Raw genomic sequence first — 17,363 nt, 5'->3', positions numbered from 1 at the left:
AATGAACAGGAAAAGGCCCATCTGGAGTGCCAACAAATAAATCCCCGACACAAAACTTAGACGTGAAGTTCAGTATACCTACGCTACCTCTGACAACGTCAAAACAGCGAGCAGCAAGGGTGATGCAGTTTAACTCTAAACCCAAGCCTTCTGTTTCATGTCTCGCCCACAAAAATTGTCGAAAAATTCTGAAAACCATGATTTGCATGGTAGTTAGTGATACCAATCCTATGATTGCCTTGTCAAATTGATTCTAATCTGCCCATCCAAAGTGGATGCAACTTTGATATATCTTTTGCTTTAGGCGGGAGGAGGAAGACCTCCCCACATAATAATCACATCCTTGTAGAAATTGAAAACGTATGTTCAAGCCATGGTGGTCTTACAAATATTAAGTCATAGAGGGTTCCTTGAGCCATTGTCATCATTCATTTTGTTCAGTGGGAGAACCAGGGTTTTGCCAGATTCTACAATGACTGATAGCTTTTTCATAAAAGGATATTTTACAAAATATCAAAATCTAGCCTATTTCTACTTGATAAATGTCTGGACCTGTAAACTTTGAACCCTCATTGGCCTTTGTAGCTTGTGACCTTGCTTAAATGATTGATGTCCCTTTCACAAGCGCAGGCTGTGGGAGGCAGCACAGACCTACTGCTGGTGGATCCTTCGTTCTAGACAAAATGAGGGGTTGCTCAAACACAGAGCTTCAAAACATATGCCCCGTAGCATCCAGGAGGTGCATTTTTATTTCACTTACCCTACTAAAATGTAGTATTCGAGAGTATTCTTTTTCATTTTATAAAGTTGTCAAGGACTCCTCGGTTTCTACTTTATGGGGGAAAAAATTGGAATCACATGTGGACACAATGTATTCATTACCTCCAAACACAACCTGAAATAGATAATTATAATTCTTTCATCCCACATTTTAAATGTCTAGTATTTTCTCTCTTTGGATCATTTTGCTAAAGTTGGTGAGTTACATCTTAACTGAGCCATATGAAGTCTCAATTTCCTCAAACCTATCCACTATTAATATCATCACTGAAGTATCAAAGGTCTTCTGTCAATGGAATCACTTTCAGAAACAGGATGAAAAAATGGATTGGCTACATCTTAACTAACATTACATTGGAAATGGTAAAGACACAACACATTTTTTTTCCACATTGGCTTTATACCAGCCTTAAAAACAAAGGCCAAAAAGAAAAAGATTCAATTGGTCTACACAGTGTTTTATGAGCCTAATGTCCCCTGAACAGGTTCCTAGGAAATAAAATTTGAATCTTGGAGTGATAGAATATTTGAAACTTTGAGAATTCATGTGTTTGACAAACTATGGTTTTTTTCCCCTATGACGATAGTAAGAAGTGTCTTCTTTGGTTAAACAAGAGAAACAAGAGTTGGAAAGGAAACCATGAGATGTCATGCTCTTAGGACTGAGGAGAGCAGCCTTTTTTAGAAAAAAAGCTAATCTACCATGAAATCAACAGATTATTACATCAGTACTACAAAAAAGACATTTCCTACTTCATCCAGGAGCCCCAGCCTTATATGAAGGGAGTTATACCTAACAATTTACATAAAATATTACTAGAAGTTAGGGTTTTTTTTTCTCCCTTTCTTTCTTTCTTAATGGCTTCAAGGTTAAAGTTGAAAATACCAACTCGAGGTTGTGTGGAAAAGTGGCCATATTGAATATCATTTCCACGTTTCCCTGTAAATCATTTCATTATCCATAATAATAATAATCTCCACTGGCTTTACAAATCATTGCTTTGCCAAACTTAAAGGAAGTCTGATTTTCATTTGCTATCTACATCTGCAGTCTCCTATTCTTTTTATAGATTGCTAACGAGTTATCAGTGGAATCTTCCTTCACTCAAGCCTAAGTGAAAGTTTTATCTATCTTGAGATATCACTAAAATGATTTATGGCTTGAGAAATAAAACCTTTTGTCTCAAAATATATTTCTTCCCGACAGCTGTGGTATGTCAGAGAAGCACCAAAGCCACAGCGGTCTGGGCTGCAATCAACCGTTCTTAATAGGAAATTTTACAGACTTTTAATAAGATATCCTCCAATAATTTATGAGGAGAGGTTTTGAAGTGAAGAGGCATTGTTTGGCAATATGTTCTTCCTCTAATCTCAGGAAATTTACATAAAAGAGTGCTTATTTCCTCTAAACTGAGCAGTTCTCCTTAAAAAAATGTAAGAAAGAGTAAAGAAAACACCTGCTACCACATTCTTAAAAGATGGGCCACTTGCTTCAAACAAAATCATGCTAAAACAAACACAAACAAATAGTTCAACACTCTTAAAGAGAGGTCTCTTGCAGGCTTCCTGACCTGTGACAGGTTAGGAGCCTCCACAAAAGAATCCACGAGGCCAGGATTGTTTGGACATCATCAGAGAAGTGCCCTTTACAAAATGTGTAGACTAACGCCCTAATGGCCTATCTCTTAGGCTATAGGTTGCCAATCTGTCTTATATGATGACACATGACTTTCCCAACTCCTGCTATTTCCTTCACACTATTCTTAATTCTTTCCATGATTGTTTTTACATGTGTCTTCTCTAGTTGATCATCATTTTGTTTTTTGGTTTGCGCTGTTGTTGGTTGGTTTTCATTTTGGTTTATAATGCTGTTTTCTTACTTTAAAATGGAGATTTTAACTCTCATTACCTGCATGTCTGGGGAGCTTGTAAAAGGTTGTGGCAAGATTCCACTCTTTGTGGTTCCATTTTCCCATGAACTTTTTGAAGCCCCCCTCGAAGCATGTTTTTATTTCATCATCTTAAGTATTCCAGCCTCCTGTTCAGTAACTACAGGGAGGAGGGCACAGACTAGCTCAGTGTCTCTCATGCTCTATTGTGCACCTAAATCACTTGGGCTTCTTAGTAAAAAGGCAGATTCTGACTCATACACCAGTGGTCCAGTGATTTGTTTGACCAAGGACAGTCTCGATAAATGGTGCTGGAGCAACATGGATCTCCACATGCAAAAGAATGAGTCTGGACTCCTGGTGCACATCATAGCCAAGAGTAACTCAAAATGGATCAATGACCAACTGGTAAGAACTGAAACCATAAGGCTCTTGGCACAAAAGGTAGGGGTAAAGCTTTGGGACCTGTTTATCAACAGCCGATGCTTAGCTATGACTCCAAACGCATGTAAATATGTCTCTGAATCTCGTGGATGATGTATCTCAGGATTATCTAGATAGATAGATGACACAGATCAATGAAATCGAAATACATTTGGGAAGTGATGGCTAAAGGGCTCATGATTTCTTTTTTGGTCATGAAAGTATTCTGAAGTTAGTAGTGATAACTGCCCAGCTTTATGATTAGACCCAAACCCCCACTGAGTTGTACACCTTAAAAGTGTGGATTCAGAAAAAAGTGTGAATGCTATTGCTTGTGAACTGCATCTCAATTTTTTAAAATTCCAGTAATAGAACAGGACCCTTATAGAAAAATTAGGAAAAGGTATCTTATTAGCAACAGAAGGGATTCAAAAATAATTGAACAAGTAAACTTGTATCTAATACTCGGTAGGGCAAAATCTAATTTATATTTTCTACCATGTGTGTTGACAGAACCAGCAACCACCAGGTATTAAATTCTGCAGGCAGACAAAATGAATCGTGAGTTAATCTTTGCCACTTGTCCCCACTTACTATCACCACACTAGCCACACTCCCTAAACTGCTCATTAAAATGTCATGGAAAGAATGTGACCCCACCCTTTCCGCCAGGCTCCAACAAGATCATCAGCACCGCCAAACCACGGCGGAAATGCACACGCTCCAGTCTGCTAGCTGTACAAAGCAGTGTATGCTTTGAAACTCAGGTGAAGCCACTACACACATCTACACACACAAAAACCCTGACCTGAAAACTGTTGATCAGAGTCCTTGGGATTTGTTTGTTTTTGTTCAATATAGATAGCTTCCTTGTACACATTTTTCACCATTTGAATGGTTATTAAAGCTCACGTTATATTAATTGTAGCTTTAAATTTTTAAATTTCACTACCAAAGAGCCACCAAAATGCCCACGAGTAACTGGTACACAGAGAGGGAGATACACAGCTAACTAGCCTTCTAAGTGCCAGACATAAAGCTGGTGAAGAAATGTTCTTGAATGAAGGCACCATGTCCTGCAGTTGTAGATATCATTTAATAGTTCCAGCTATGTCGTTGCATTGATGTTGACTCAGTGATTCCATCGTACAGGGTAGAACAGTCCCATTGGGTCTTCTAGGTTGTAATCTTTATAGAGCATGTCCGGTCTTTTCTCCCATAGGGCCATTGGTAGTTTGAACTGTGCTAAGTTCTTAATTTAGAAAAATATGTTAGTGAGTTTCTGGCTTAAAAACATTTATAATTACCCTGAGGACAGACTTCCACAAGAAAATATTGTCCCAGGTTTTCAACGTACGCTAGATTTTGCATCTGGAAGCAGGGACTATGAGGCTCCCAGGTGCACTGAGAGAGATCAGGGTCACATAACAAAAGTAGCAAGCAGGACCACAGGGAGAGTGACAGGCCGGGACAGGACACTGAGAGAGCCAAATGGTCTCGGGCACTTTCATTTGCAGCGCTCCTATGTTCTCAGGCCCCTGTTCACCCTGAGTGCCTGGTGATGCCTGGAGACCTCTGTTGTGTCTCTCGGCTCAAGCTGTCACGTCTGACCATGCCCTATGCTCCCAAATTAGTCCTCCCATATCTCTCCATCAGAGCTCCCATTTCCTCACTGACCCTTCCCCATTGATGCTAGTAAAGTGGTGTGGAATTTTTACAAGGCAATGTTTTGAAAGCACCACTGTTCTATACCAATGGCCTTTGTTGTGACAATACTGTGTTCGTTACTAATAGTAGGGTTCCAATTCAGTATGTAGTTACACTCTTTGAATATTATTTGCAAATTAGAAGAGGCTGCTTATGGTGATACTTTGACCCAAGGAATGAATCTACAAAAGTACCATGGCAAATGGAAGGATTATTTGAAGAATGTGGGTTATTTCCCAGCCATCCATCCATCCATAAGTCACATGCTATTTACTCTGTGAGACTACTTGTAGTAAATACAGAAAACCAAAATCTAACTCATTACCCTCAAGTTGATTCCAACTCATAGCGACCTGATAGGATGGAGTAGACTTGCCCCCTAGAGTTCCCAAGGCTGCAGAGTGTTTATGGAAGACAGCCACACCTTTCTTCTAGGGAGCACCTGGTAAGTTCCAGCCTCTAGTGCTCAACCACTGTTCCCCCGGGCTCCTTATTAAACATAGAGGGCTTCTGAATTTCCTTAGCTCATAGTAAGAAGCTGAAAGGTGCATGTGTAGTGCATGGCTCAGAAAATATTGACTACTTTCAGATGAAAATTTTAGTGAGTTTCTGACTTATTATTACATTGAGGTACTGAATGTCTAAGATTGTTCCTTCTATCTGGGCCCTTTAAATTGTCTAACCCCAAAATGATGATGGCAACAAATGTACAAATGTGCTTGACATAATGGATGGTTAGACAGATTGTGATAAGAGTTGTACGAGCCCTCAATAAAATGATTTTTTTAATTGTCTAACCCTTCAGTCTGTGCCCTGGTTCTTCATGAAAGGAAGCCACAAATCGCAAAATCCCTTGCCAGGACCTTTACCCAGAGTCGCCTTTGTGTGCTCACCCTCCGTCTCCAACACCCCGCTCCACATCCTGGCTTCAGCAGCCAACCCCCTCAGCCCTTCAATGCGAAGATGCACTTCTAAAAATTTAAACTTTGGATTGTCACAAGACTCGAAACTGCTCCTTCTCCCGATCTTGGTATGCCATTTAGTTCCAGAGGAAAAGCTCCAGTTACATAGACCCCTACGGGAGCCCGTCATGTGTCCGAATAAAGAGGTGACCAGAATCATTTGAAAAGCACCTTACCTTCACCACTCTCCTTATTCTATCAAATAGTAATGCACAACATTATGACTTGTTTAAGTCCATTTTACCAGAACAACTTAGAAAAGCATTCTTTTGCTTTTCAAGACTATAAACCCATGACAGCAGAAACAGCATATTCTTGCATGTCTTAAGCAGAATGTACCTTCTTTGGTGTTTGATGCCTCACCTTTAACTTCAAGGGCCACAACCCCGTGCGCGATTCAAGTCTTCTGTGCAGAAAGCAGATGAAAGAAAACAATGCTTTTTTTTTTCTTTTTAAAAGAAAAGTAAGACACCTTCTGAGGGCTCCTAAGGCAAAGCAAATTCAGCCAATTTGGCATGGTATTTTATGTATGCGAGGTTGGAGTGAACTCACTGGAGGACATATACATTAAGGCTAGATCTTTGAGTGACCTGGTTTGAACTTTGCTATCACCAAACAGACATGCTCAGAAGACTCTTTGTTCTGTCTTAGTCCATGCCATTTCTATTTCCAAGTGGTGAGCATGGTAGACCGGCACTCAGCATTCATTCCCCCGTCTCCTAGTTGGGCTCTTCTGCTGCAGAGGTGAGGTGGAAAAGCTGGACTGCAGTCCCTTGACGCTACGGTTTCTGGATGTGAACTGTTACTATTGCTGTTGGGTGCCATCAAGTAGATTCCAACTCGTGGCACCCACTTGTGACAGAACAGAACTGCCCCCTAGGGGTTTCGTGGCTGGAATCTTTATGGCAGTAGATAGTCAACGCTTTCTCTGGCAGGATGTCAGTAAATGTACTTGTGTGAGATTTGGAAGGCAAAAATACAGAGGGTACCATCTTTCCACTATTTTGGTTGAAGTGGTTGGCAAACACAGTTAAGAAAACCTTGGAATTTACTGCATCAAGTAAATAGTGGAGTCTTTAGATGTAAGGAGAGCAAAAAGTAGTGTGAACTAGTGCAGAGAGCTTCTCAGAAGGCATCTCCTGGCCTGTATTCTTTTTTTAAAATCATTTTATTGGGGGGCTTGTACAATTCTTATCACAATCCATACATGCATCCATTATGTCAAGCACATTTGTACATTTGTTGCCATCATCATTCTCAAAACATTTACTTTCTACTTGAGCCCTTAATATCAACTCTCATTTCCCCACTCCCTTCCCACTACCCCCTCCCTCATGAACCCTTCCTAATTCATAAATTATTATTTTGTCATATCTTGCACTGTCCGACATCTCCCTTCACCCACTTTCTGTTGTCTATCCCCCAGGGAGAAGATTATATGTAGATCCTTGTAATGGGTTCCCCCTTTTTACCCCATCTTTCCTCAACCTTCCCAGTATCACCACTCTCACCACTGGTCCTGAAGGGGTCATCTGTCCTGGATTCCATGTGTTTCCAGTTCCTATCTGTACCAATGTACATCCTCTGGTCTAGCCAGATTTGTAAGGTAGAATTGGGATCATGATAGTGGAGGAGGAAGCATTTAAGAACTAGAGGAAAGTTGTATGTTTCATTGTTACTACCCTGTACCCTGAGTGGCTCATCTCCTCCCTTCAGTAAGGGGGTGTTCAGTTGCCTACAGATGGGCTTTGGGTCTCCACTCTGCACTCACCTTCATTTACAATTATATTATTTTTTGTTCTTTGATGTCCGATACTTGATCCCTTTGACACCTCTTGGTCACACAGGCTGGGGTGCTTCTTCCATGTGGGCTTTGTTGCTTCTGAGCTAGATGGCCACTTGTTTATTTTCAAGCCTTTAAGACCCCAGATGCTATATCTTTTGATAGCCGGGCACCATCAGCTTTCTTCACCACATTTGCTTATGCACACGTTTATCTTCAGCGATCATGTCAGGAAGGTGTGCATCATGGAATGCCAACTTAATAGAACAACGTGTTCTTGCATTGAGTAAGTACTTGAGTGGAGGTCCAATGTCCATCTTTTGCCTTAATACTAACCCTATAAATATATGCACGTAGATCTACTTCCCCACCGTCCCATGTAAATATATTTACATATGCACATGTCTGTATTTAGACCTCTATAAATACCCTTTGTCTCCTAGTTCTTTCCTCTATTTCCTTTTACTTTCCTCTTGTCCCACTATCATGCTCAGGCTTCATTTGGGTTTCAGTAATTTCTTTTGGTTACGTTGCCCTTGCTGAATCCCTACCTAGGCCTGTATTCTTAAAGTAAGTATGGGCCTCCTCACTCCTGCCTTCCTGATTGAGGCACGGGTAGCAGGTGTCCTGAAACCTCTGTGGTCATGTTCCAGGAGCTATTCTGGCGACCCAATCTAGAACCTGCTATTCCAATATTTAATTCCCAGTACTAAAACACTCTCTGCTTACTAGAACCAGTATTTCTGGTTCCGGCAGTTAGATCCTGCTTAATGCATCCCATTTTTGTAGCTGAAAATAAATTATTTAAGAAAAGATCACTTTTCATTTTTTAGTGGTTATTTGCCTTTTTTACTCTACCTTGGACCGTGTGGTAGTTATATAAAATTATGTTAACTCGTAGATATAAAAGTGTAGCGTGGTATCCAACTTGTCAATCAAGTCATAGTCTTACGGTGCCTCCTTGTGGGTGTGGCGTTCTCCTAAGGAGGGTCCTAGGAACTTCCCTTCTCTCTACTTTCCCCTTCCTGCTTGCTGACCCTGAGAGCCGTGGGGGCCGCGCCATGTTTCCGCCAACCTTGGAGCTACACAACTTCGCACCCACTGGCCTGTGATCTTCCTGCATTCTGCATCATTGGATGTGACAGTGTGAATCTGAAGAGGGACTTAGGGAATAATGTTGGACTCATGGACTTGAGTTGGACTGGACTGGGATATTTTTTTGATATGCAATTATCTCTTGATATAAAGCTCTTTCTTACACATATATGAATGTCACTGGATTTGTTTGTCTGGTCAACCCAGCCTAACATAGACAGTCTATATAAGAAGATCTGGGAAGTCCTGCCCTTTGCTCATAAATACATAGTCTCAAAAATGTATGCCTGAACTTACATAAGGAGTGAAAAATGGTGTCCCAGGGGCCTGCTGCACCTGTGCTACTCTCTTTAGTCCACACAATGTTCAAAGGCTACAGGAATTAGTTGCCTGTCTTGAAAAAAAACCAGAAATAAGGATTTCCAGGTTTTGGGGTTTGTTTGTTTTTTAAGAATTGGATGATTGGAAAAAAACAAACAAGCAAACCACAAAAGAACAAAGCTAAGCTCACATTTGCACCCCAAAATGTTCATGGTGATAGCAGGCTGGAGCTAAGAAGATGCTGGCCTCTGTAGACCAAGCTTCTCATCTAGTTGGCCACAGTCTCCACCGAACCCACATCCCTTGTCTGTGTGACTGGATGTCCTGTGGATCGCTGAGTTTGCATCCCCTGGGATTCATGGCCAGCCTATCCAGGATTGTGGAGAGGATGAAGCCTTTCATTTCCGTCTCTTCCCCACTTTCAGTACCCTTTTCCCACTCCATTTTTCAGCTTCACTTTACCCCTACTTCCCTGTCCTCCTCACATTTCCCGTCGCCCTATAAAAAAGTAATCTGACAATGTGTGCCTCAGTCACAAAGGCTCAATGTAACACCTTTGCCTCAGCAGCGAAGAGTCTCAACCATATGTACTTGAACGCAGTGACTCTTCAATGACAATATTCTGGGCCCCGTGAGACATATTCTTGGCCACAAACCTGCTCATCACTATTCTTCCCATTCATCTAAGATAGCTATTGGATGCATTGTGTGTATAAAGGTGGAGAGATGTGTCCTTCATGAAGTTTTGTTTGCCAAACACAGTTATAGTGAAACATTCTGGCTAGTGAGCGTGTAGTGTTGAAAAGGACTCAATGAGTTTACTGGCTCTTTGAAGTCTCAATCCACGGCAAACTCTCATGGTTATGTTGCCAAAGAAGGAAGTCAAAGTCATCCAGTGGTGTTTTTAATGGGGATTGATATACTTTTATGGAAGGGGCTTTACGGAATTTTAAAAGGATGTCCTTGTCTTTTCTTCCTAACACAGTTAACCTCACCATGGCCCCTCGAGGCTACACAACGTCAGTGTGAATCTGCTGTTCTCGCTCATAAATGGCATAACTCATCCAACAAAGTCTTTTGACTTTTCACCTACATATCAAAACCTTTCAGTTATCCAAGGGATGAGAACAGCATTATGGAAAGCCCTCTCCTACGGATTCTATGGGAACCGCTGACCATATATAGGAAAGTCAAGAGGCAGCCAGAGTGCGGAATGGAGTATTCATCTCGCTTTGTGATAAAAACTTAGGACTTAAACTTGGGAGCCCACTACACGCTTCATTGGCAGAAATGGCCTCTTTCTGCTGGAAGCGTGGGCACTTCACAAGGAGGGTGAGGAAAAACAATATCATTTTCCCTGATAGTTGCTGGATTGAAGTGAAGGATTATTTATTTAAACTTTTGAAGCATGAAGCAGAGGCAGCCAGTGTGTACTGTGTCTCTCTTAGAAACCATAAGTCAGAGATAAGAGTTTATGAAGCATTAGGTCACGCTTTCTCACGTAAACCACAAAGTATAAGGTTGCTGCACCAGCCCCTGGATCCCCACACTTAAAAAAAAAAAAAAAGAAGAAGTTTCAGCTCCTGGTTCCTGTGCTAGACAACCTCATCACCTTTCCTTCCGCAGAAAAATATGTTTCAGATTATTCCAGAATTTATTGCTGATGAAATGCTCCTTTCCTTCTTGCTGACAGTTACCATTCCCAAGAATAGGGAGCTTCCCCCCACCCATCCTGCTGCCTGCGCCACGCAAACGCAGGAGTTTTCCAGTCCCTTCCCATGAGCACCCAGCGACTGCACCCAAAGGCACACATTCCTTAAAACCCGGCTTGGCTGTGGGGTCACTGTGAGCTGGAACCCACCTGACGGCAGTAGAGGAAGTTTGGGTTACTGCCATGAGGCCTCCGGCAATAGTCTCCAGCACAGTTCTCACCAGAGTTGTGTGAGCACAAATTCAAATGGGTATGAAGCAGATAGGGAAGGTTAACACAGTTTTATCCCTGTCCTTTCTTTAATCCGAAGACTTCCCCTCATCAACCCCAGTAGCCCTCGAAGGCTGATGTATGGAAAATAATGTAATTGTGTAGCAATAGCATGTGCTGTGCAAACGGTTACTCCATCAACTCTTAGCTGAAAGGTCAGTGGATCAAACCCATGCAGAGGCACTTGGGAAGATCAGCCCCGGAGTTTTGTTTCCAAAGGGCCACAGCCTTGAAAACCCTGTAGAGGAATTCTACCCTGTACACATGGGGCGACCATTAGTTGGAACTGGCTCAGTGAAAAACCAACAATAATTATGCTCCAAAATTTATTACCCAAACTCGTATCCCTAGCTTCCTATTATGAATGTAACAACTACCAAAAATTTAGTGGCTTTAAACAACAGAAACTGATTCTCACATTTCTTGAAGCCAAGAGTCCAAAATGAGTTGTATGCTGGGCTTTGAACTGACTCCTTCCCAGTTGATCCCCTGATGAGAATGTGTATTTCCACCCCAATATACTGACTCAGAATATATGCTTTTATGAGATCCTCTATCACCCGGGGGTCTTCTTAAAATGTAGATTCTGATTCAATACCTCTGGGATCGAAGTACACATTTTTAGCAGAAGGTAGAACTGGAATGAGCGGATACAAAGCCCTGTTGCCAGCACTCCTTGAGTTGTATTGATAATGCTCCAATCACTGTTCTCATCATCACATTACCTTCACGAATGTAGTCAAATATCCCACCACCCGCTTCTGTTAAAGACCCTTGTGATTACATGTAGGACGTACCTAGAAAATTTAAAGTCATCTCCCTATGTCAAGAGTCTTAACTTAATCACATCCACAAAATCCCTTTTGTGGGGATAGAACACAGCCATCCTAGGTTGCAGTATTGGGATGTGAATCCTGTGGAGGCCATTATTCAGCCTACCATGGGCCCCAGGAGCAGTCAGCAACAGTTGCTGCTATTTCCTTCTGGATGGCATGGTTTCTTCTCGAACTTGGCTGCTTAAAGAACCATAGTGCTTTATTAAAGTAGTAACTCTCTAAGAGAAACCTCTTCAGGAACCGTGTGAAGTGCTCTAAATGAAAACTTTCTGAGGACTCTGTACACAAAGGTTTTAATATTTAACTTAGTTTTTTGGTTTTGTTTTTTCAAAGAAGTATTATTCACCCTAGTTCTCTGGTGATGATTTCCTAATCCTAATTCTCTCCAACATGACCAGGATTCACTCGAGAAAACGCTGGTTCCAGTTCTGGAGCAGAAATCTACTCGTGATGAGCCTGAAATATCTTTCTGTGAAAATAGTCAAAGAACCCTGATGCCTCTTACAAGAACGTGAGAAACTTTCAAGTTCCCACTGACCAGGATTAATAACGGATAGAAGTCACTCCAATACGTCTCAGTCTGCCAGTTCCAACTAATATTGAAAAGGACCTCCCTCCTCATCATGGTAGGATGGATGCTAAGCAATCAACCTATTATTTTCAAATGTGGTAAAGAAAAGAATTAGATATTTGAGACCTTCAGCATTGCCCTGGCGGAACGGAGACAGGCCCTCTGGTTGGACACGTGTGATACACCGACTTACGGTGACCCTGGAAAGGCTGCCAAGGTGTCTTCAACGAAGGATATGGGTTTGGCATGGCCAAAATCAACAGAGAGCCAAGTCTTGTAGTGGAGTGGGATTCTCTCCTTCTGGTCATGCTTACACTGCTACAGGAGAAGCATCTGGCAACCTAGAGACCAAATATCAGGTCTGTAACTAAGGACTTACCGTCATCCCAAAAGGGAACACAGACTGAAATCTCTTTGGAGGATAAGTTGGCTGAAGGGTTGAAACTGACTCTTGATACCACATTTGTACTGAACACAGGAAAGAAGAGTGGGAAGTTGAAGGCCTCCTATAAACGAGATTGTTTCAGTCTTGGCAGTAATATGGCATTGGTTTTTCTGGACCAACCATCTATGGTTGGGCTGTGTTGGCCTTTGAAGGTTGGCTGTCTGGCTATCAGATGAGTTTTAACACAGCCAAGTCCAAAATATCGCAGAATAATTTTGCCCTATGAGGCTGCAGACTTCCAGCAGCACACTCATGGGCATGATGACACTGAACTTAAAGGTTCTATTTACCAGAAGGTTAATAAGAAGATTAAAATTTCAATGACAACAACCGTTTTGGCATTGCTGCTCATCTCTGTCTGCTAAAGTAAATAATGCTACCCTGATCAGACTTGGCTATCCTCAGTCCCTTTGACCAGGAGTCAAGCTGACCCTCTCAGTTTTAATGGATGGGAAGAACTTCAATGGTCACAAAGTTGGGCTGGGATTTGAACTAGAAGCTTAATGTCATGTTGAGTAAAGCAACAGATTTGGCCGTGGAGTTGAAGAGGAAAGAAACCACTATGTTTTGACCTTACAGTTCTCTTCTGTGAAATTTCAAAAGTGTAATTTTTTTTTTCTTCCAAAGAATTGCACACCTTCCCACACTGGAATCTAGGGTTTGCAAGTCCACCCTAAGGGAGGTCCTTGGAGGCATGCATGGAAGCTGTCATGTTTGTGCCACATTTCCGTTCAGTCCCTCAGTGTCACTTTACGCGTGTTCCTCAATGACAGAGCCGTGTCTTGTTATAAAGGAAACGACCCGACCCTCACATCCTGCACGTCCCACACTGCTTTTTCATGACCTTGTAATACACTGGCCTCTGGGCTGTGATGGAATCTTTGGTTTTTGCACCAGAGTAAAATAAATCCATCACATTTGGAAATTAAAAAAAAAAGAATTAGGTATTTATCCTGTTTTCATTGTATGAACTGTATCTGAGACTAATTAAGTTTGCAAATCTTGTTTCTCTTTATAGCGGTATTTCAGCTGATAAATGTTGAAGGAAAGACAGATAATTGAAAAGTCAAGGTAATCTCTGAATTGAATTGTACAACTGAGTTAATGAATTTTACACTCCTAATAACCTAATGTATCTAGATCATCATAAGCCATCACGAACAATATTCATTTTTGTTGCAAAATTACAATTATAAAATCACAAGAACTGAAATAACCAGATATATATGCTTCCAAATTAGAGTGAATACCTATTTATAAAATAACCAGCAAAAAGAAGAGAGAAGAACGTAAACATAATCAAGCCTAGATAAGTTAGTCAAGTTACAGAAGGGAGAGAGGAATGTGTTAAACAACATTAAACCAAACTCACTGCCATTGAACCAATTCCAATGTGTAGCTACTTCTATAGGTCAGGGTAAAACTGCCCCTGTGAGTTTCTAAGACTGTAACCCTTTACAGGAGTTGCAAGTCTTGTCTTTATCCCTTGGAGAAGCTGGTGGTTTTGAACTGCAGAGCTTTTGGTTCACAGCCCAACCAGGGATCCACTAAATAACATTAAGTAGATACAATTTATAAAAGCCAGACTACAAGATAGTCTACAGGACTAAAATTACAAGCAACAAAAGGATAAAGAGTAAAGGGAAAATCTGTATATTTAAAGAGATTTAATTGACATATCAAACAATCACAATATATAGAATCCAGTTGTACCTTTCTAGTATCTTGTTGCTAATCCTTTTCATAGCTTTGATATCATATAGTAATTTACTAAAAAATGGATGACAAGATAAGTAGTGAAATCTTAAATCTGACTCATGTTTGATGACATTAAAGAAGTATGATAGACTGTGTTAAGTGTGGAGAGTTCAAATAAAAATAGAAAAGATTTGAGTCCTTACGTCATTGACTTCCACCATTTGTTGGTCAGTTTGTCGTCCTGTGGTGCCTGTGTGTTGCTGTGTTGCTGGAAGCTGGTATTTCACTGGTATTTAAAATACCAGCAGGGTCACCCAAAGTGAACATTGCCAGTGGAGCTTCCATATTAAAAACAGACAACAAAGAAGGAACAGGCTATTGATTTCTGAAGAATTAGCCATTGAAAACTTTATGGGCAGCATTGAAATATTGTGAGATATTGAAAACCTCATGAATAGAAGCCGAACATTATCAGAGACGGTGCCAGAAGATCAGGCCCTTGGTAGAAAGGCACTCAAAATATGACTGAGGAAGAGCTGCCTTCTCAAAACAGAGTTGACCAGGATGACACACATGAGGGGGTACCCGAAAAAACCCGAATTTTTTGCAAAGCTATGTATTTAAATTTTTTTACAATACGACCTTATCACCTTCAAAGTACTCTCCATTGCACTTAATACATTAGTCAAATGTATGATTCCATTCTTGGAAACATTTTTCAAACTCATCTGTTTGCACGGCTGACAGCACCTCCATCTTCTTTTCTTCGCCTCTTCTACGTTGTCAAATTGCTGTCCTTTCATGTCCCTCTTCATAGCAGAAGCAAAGAGAAGTTGCATGGACTGAGGTCAGGGGAGTAAGGTGCATGGGGCAAGAGAGGCATGCTGTTTTTTGCCAAAAACTGGTGCACTAAGATGGCTGCATGAGCAGGTGCATTGTTGGGGTGACAAAACCAGTCCCCCATCAGCCACAAAGCAGGCCTCTTTTGTCACACACACTGTTGTGCAATCTTTTCAGAATCTCTAAGTACAAAGCTTGCTTAATAGGCTGACCTGGTGGAATGAACTCCAAATGTGCTACCCCTCTCACATCATTAAAACAAATGAGTATCAGGGTTTTTTGGGTACCCACTCATATAGAGTAAAGGCTGTGGAAGTAAAGCCTTCAGGTCCTTCATTTGCTGATGGGACATGACTCAAAAATAGAAGAAATAGCTACAAACATCTATTAATAAGAATTTGGAATGTACAAAGTATGAATCCAGCAAAATCCAGAAGTCATCAACAATTAAATGGAACACACCAAGATCAATATTCCAGGTATCAGTGAGCTGAAATGGGCTTGTATTGGCCATTTTGAATCAGAAAATCATGTGATGTACTACACCAGGAATGATAGATTCCAGAGGAACAGCATCACATTCATCATCAGAAAGGACATCTCAAGAACTATCATGAGGTGCAGTGTAATCTGTGATACGATACTATCCATGCCCATACAAGGAAATTCAAGCAAATACAAATATTAATGAATTTTATGCACCAACTACTGCCCCCCTAGCTTTACCTTAATAAAGCTAGTGAGGCAAAACTGAAAACTTCTACCAACATTTTCAGTTGGAAATTGATCAAACATGCAACCAAGATGCATTGATAATTATTAGCTATTGGAACAGTCGTTGGAAAGCACGGTCTTGATGATAGAATGAAGCTGGAGATTGTATGAAAAAAATTTGCAAGACCAATGACTTCTTCATTGCAAATACCTTTTCCAACAACCAAACGGTGACTATATATGTATATAGTACACATAGAAATCAAATAGACTACATCAGTGGGAAGATGATGAAGAAGCTCAATATAGATGGGCAATTGCTTATATTTAAGTTCAGGTTCAGGTTTTAGAAAATGAAAACTAGCCCATGAGAGCGAAAATACAATCTTGAGTCTATCCCACCTGAATTTCTAGAACTTCTCAATAACAGATTTGATGCATTAAATTCTAATGACAGAAGACCAGATGAATAGTGGAAGGATATCAAGACTATCATCCATGAAGAAAGCAAAAGGTCATTTAAAAGACAGAAAAGAAAGAAAAGATCAAAGTGGATGTCAGAAGAGACTTTGCAACTTGCTATTTAATCATAGAGGATCTAGAGCAAATGGGAGAAATGATGAAGTCAAAGAGGTAAATAGAAAATTCCAAAAGGCAGCTCCAGAAAACAAAGTAAAATATTCTAATGAAATGCACAAAGACCTAGAGTTAGAAAACCAGAAAGGAAAAACACACTCATCACATCATAAACGGAAAGAACTAAATTAAAAATTGAAGCCTCGAGTTACAACATCAGAATATTCTATGGGCAAAATGTAGGAAGCATTAAAAGAAGGTAGAAAGACTACACAGAGTAATTGTACCAAAAGGAATTAGTTTACATTCAACCATTTCAAGGTAGCATAAGAACAAGAACTAATGGTATTAAAGGAAGAAATCCAAGCTGCATTAAAAGCATTAGTTAAAACAAGGTTCCAGGAATTGATGGGATACCAATTGAAATGTTTCAACAAGCTGAGAAAGTACTGGAAGCACTCACTCATCTATGCCAGGAAATTTGGAAGACAGTTACTAGGCCAACTGACTGGAAGAGATCCATATTTGTACCCATTCCAAAGAAAGGTGACCCAACAGAATGTTCAAATTATACAACAATATCATTAATATCACATGCAAGTGAAATTTTGCTGAAGATCATTGAACATGGTTGAAGTAGTACATGGACAGAGAGCTGCCAAGGTCAGGCCAGATTCAGAAGAGGACATGGAATAAGGGCTACATTGCTAATGTCAGATAGATCTTCAATAAAAGTAGAAAA

At 40.7% G+C, this 17,363-nt stretch overlaps 1 pseudogene; it reads left to right on the top strand.

The window, feature by feature from the left end:
* Positions 1-2,990: 2,990 nt before the first annotated feature.
* Positions 2,991-13,297, top strand: LOC101645103 (annotated as a pseudogene).
* The last annotated feature ends 4,066 nt before the right edge of the window (positions 13,298-17,363 follow it).

This window comes from Echinops telfairi, unplaced genomic scaffold (assembly GCF_000313985.2).
Source record: "Echinops telfairi isolate 266 unplaced genomic scaffold, ASM31398v2 ScPeMD7_60;HRSCAF=208, whole genome shotgun sequence".
In the NCBI taxonomy this organism is placed as follows: Eukaryota; Metazoa; Chordata; class Mammalia; order Afrosoricida; family Tenrecidae; genus Echinops; species Echinops telfairi.
The sequence above is the reverse complement of the archived record's forward strand: the minus strand, read 5'-3'. Positions and strand labels throughout refer to the sequence as shown.